Raw genomic sequence first — 4,055 nt, 5'->3', positions numbered from 1 at the left:
CTTATTATTATTATTATTATTATTATTATTATTATTATTATTATTAAAGCGGCGAGCTGGCAGAATCGTTATCACGCTGGGCGAAATGCTTAGCGGTATTTTGCCCGTCGCTACGTTCTGAGTTGAAATTCTGCCTTTCATCCTTTCGGGGTCGATAAATTAATTACCAGTGAAATACTGGAGTCGATGTAATCGACTATCCCCCTCCCCAATCGACTATCCCCATCCCCAACATTTTCAGGCCTTGTGCCTATAATAAAAAGGATTATTATTGTTGTTGCTCCAGCATTCTTGGAAGTCATGTACCATGAACTATTACGAATCAGCAACACAGTAATGTCAATCGAGTATCGCTATGATGTATAAATTTTCAACCTGTCCGAACTCTGCTCACAATGACTGACATTATCCATATTACTGAATTGTAAATGCGAAAGGGAATACGTCTCTAGCACATACACATTAGAAAACGCAATAAGTTAACTTTCAGAACGTATTCGATCACATTGAAACGACCATCATCATCATCAGAACAAAACTGCTCGCACAATCTACTTATCGGACAACTTTTCCAGATTTCAACACCGCCATCTTGAACAACGCTATGGAACAAGAAGATAATGTCACCTACTTTGGAAAATGTTTTTCAATACAATGTATCTCCGAGAAATTTGTCGAAAATGAAATTCGTGTTGGCTGTGTTACTTTTGGAAGTCTATCCCACTGTGCCTTCAGAAAAAGGAAACAATTTAAAACAACAAACCAGATCCGTTGTCCACTAAGTTGTTGCTGTGTCAACCCTATGAAATGGATACCAAGCAATAATCAAGTGCAATCATGTCCAATACTGTATAACAAATTCAACTTATACGATCACATTACCCATGCAAGCTTCGGTTTTCGCAGTCGTCAGAAACATCTAACGCTAAATGACAAATGAAATAGAAGAAATAAATTACTGAGAAACTTGAAATAGTTGCCGCTGCCGAAGGCGATGACGTTACTCATCATTCACAGCAAAGCACACTGACAATAACTATTCGCTTTGCTATCTGTGCACTGGACTTTCGCTTTTCGTTGACATCCTTGAAATGTAATCTAAATAATCTCTGTGTGTATGCGTACATTTCTGTGTGTATGCGTACATTTCTGTGTGTGTGTGTGTGTGTGTGTGTGGAAATATCTGTGTGCGAGTGAGTCCGAATGCACATGTGGATATGGATACTATATCTAACATCGTATCTTGAGTGTTAATAAGAAAATATCTAAAATAAGTCTGTTATCTGATTGATGAATAGAATTTCATAAGGATTTCTCTCCTTCGTTCTATTCCTACTGACTATCTGTTACAAATCAGCAGGCTACGTTGTGTTGAAAGCTACTCAATCAGTTAATTGGTAAAAAGTTAATTTCATTCACTTGAATAATTATCAACTTGACAACTATGCAGATTCTTACTGCAGAAATGATTCCACGTCTGAATCAAAACCGTTTCTAAAAGTATTTTCGATAATTTTTATTTGCATTCAATGCTGAAATTGTTTTCCATTTCTTCTGCAAAATACTTCCAAAGTAATTGTAATTTTTATCTTTAGACAATTCCGATGTTCTGCTCGCAAATGAAAGAAATGCTGGAAGGGGAACAAATTACTGGAGATTGCAGTTTGCAAAAAAGGGCGGTATTCTCTTAAGTAACGATGTGTATTTTAACAAATGTTATAAACTCATTGTAATCTATATTACAGAACTGCATGACTTACAGTTATCACTATGCATGTATGTGTACTCTGCGTGATAATGTAGTAAACAACCAATAGTCTGCGAATTAGATTGAATTATGACAATGCCTAGTAGTAAACTACAGTGTATGTTCGAGAAAAGTTACTGGCTCGATACCCTTCTGGCCGCCAACGTTCGCTTTCATTCATGTTACACTTTATTCATTTTCTCGTTCAAAATTTATTTCTAGCGTAGGAACACAGCCACACATTTTGGGGAGGAAGCAATCATTTATATTGACTCCCGTATTAGCGCAAATAACTCTACTTTGATAGAATTAGAACTCAAAACGTAGCTAAGTATGCAAGGTACTTTACCTGTCATCTAACAGGAATAGTGTTTGGGGGAGATTTTTGGATCATTGCAAACTTATTTGCTGTACTAATTGCTTATATTGTCTTCGAAGATGAAACCTAGCATGGCTCATACAATTTTGTATTGATTGCGTAAATGAATGTAAAAAGAAATTAAGACATTCATTTTATTGGAGATATTCACAGAATACATATTACACAAAACTGAATGACTGTTCTGGTTACTATTTTCAGTTGAAAAGAAAAATCTGAAAACGTGTTTCATGAAGTCATTCTTACAAGAAATAAATGAGATATGCAGGAATTGGAAAACGTCCAACGGTGATGGCATTAATGTGGAATTTATATAAAGTAATATTCACTACCTTCCTCAAAGCCATCCGTGTTTTATCTATTTGTAGATATTGCAGAAAGTAATATAATTTTAACAGAATGCAATGTTTGAAAGTAGTTAAAGAAGCAAATCTTTATGAATTTGAAAGTGATATAAGAAAATTTTAACTTATTGACCTTACTAAGACTCCGATTCGGTAAACTTAAGATCTATGAGATCCCAATGAAAACTTGATCAAGTTACTGTGACATAAGCTTCTTTGTAATAAGTTTATTGGAATCAATTATTTTCTGAGCGATTTTCAGTTACTTTCCATATAAAACAGGTTTATCTGACTACCCATATAACATGCGGCGTTTTGCATTGAACTTTATGTAGGTTCTTCCAAAATACGAGAGAAGAGAAATATACACGAAATGTAGAAATGAATGCTGTACTTTCAAGTATAACCTTTATATTTTAACACAATTGTTAACAACATTCAGTAATAATTTGCTTTACAGTTTATCTCTCATAGTGGTTAGAACAAGTGAATACTGAAATGGACTGGAATTACTATATCGTCATTAGAATATTAGTATGGGTGTCAAAAGTTGATTGTCTGAAAGGTGTTAAATATGTGGAAACCCGAATAGAATAGAGACAGGCACTCGTTTGCTGAGAGTTATTAATAAGGCAGTAATAATGATCAAGTTTGTTCAAAGTGCTAAATAAGAGTAACTGAAGTAATTACTTAAAAATATTAATTATCAATGGCCGAATTTTTATGGAATTACAGCAGCAGTTTTGTTCATTATTTCGCGCAGTGTGTGTGTGTGTGTGTTTTTTCTTGTATTTCCTTACTTCAGTGCGTTGATAATATCTCACCTCTTTTTGCATTATTTCATCTGTAGTTCAAACTTCTTACCAGTTTCATTAATATCATAATTTCTCCAAAGTTCTATAAAGTAAGCATCGTAAAATCCAAAGAAATTTATAAGAAAACTTACGTCATATACAGAATTGTTGGACACTACATTTGCATAACTTCTCGTGTCTCTATGTTTACAAAGTCAGAAAAAAATAAGGAAAAAAAGACTTCAATGTATTTTAAATGTGATAAACACCAAACTAGTGCAAAACCGAATAATAAAATAACACCGAATTACCATGAACATTATTCGAGGATTTGAAAGCCCATCATAATGTTCTTTATTGTGCAATAAAGGAAAAAGTGGTTACCAGTCTGAAATGCTTTCCTTTTAGAATTACCTTTTATTTTATCATCACGCATATAAGATTGTTTCTTTTTTTGTTTCTTTTTTTTTTTTTTGCATATATGCTGAGCTTCGTTTCTTTCAAGATAATGGATTGATTTTAATGATAATATCACTCGACGTGAAATGGATTACTACTTGATATGGATATCACAATTAAAGTGGATTTTTTTTTTTGCTATTAATTTTAAAGAGAAAAGTAACGATATTACTTTCCATCGCCGGAATCGGTAGACTTTAAGACAAAGTTCTTTGTCATTCCAGTAATATGACTTCGAATGCTGATATGGTTAAATTTAGGGCACACCTTTACAAGGACGATCATTAAGGTACCGGTCATGTGTATGTAATGGGAGTCTATATAAACCCCTA

The sequence above is a fragment of the Octopus bimaculoides genome, chromosome 6, assembly GCF_001194135.2.
Source record: "Octopus bimaculoides isolate UCB-OBI-ISO-001 chromosome 6, ASM119413v2, whole genome shotgun sequence".
Lineage (NCBI taxonomy): Eukaryota > Metazoa > Mollusca > Cephalopoda > Octopoda > Octopodidae > Octopus > Octopus bimaculoides.
The sequence above is the reverse complement of the archived record's forward strand: the minus strand, read 5'-3'. Positions refer to the sequence as shown.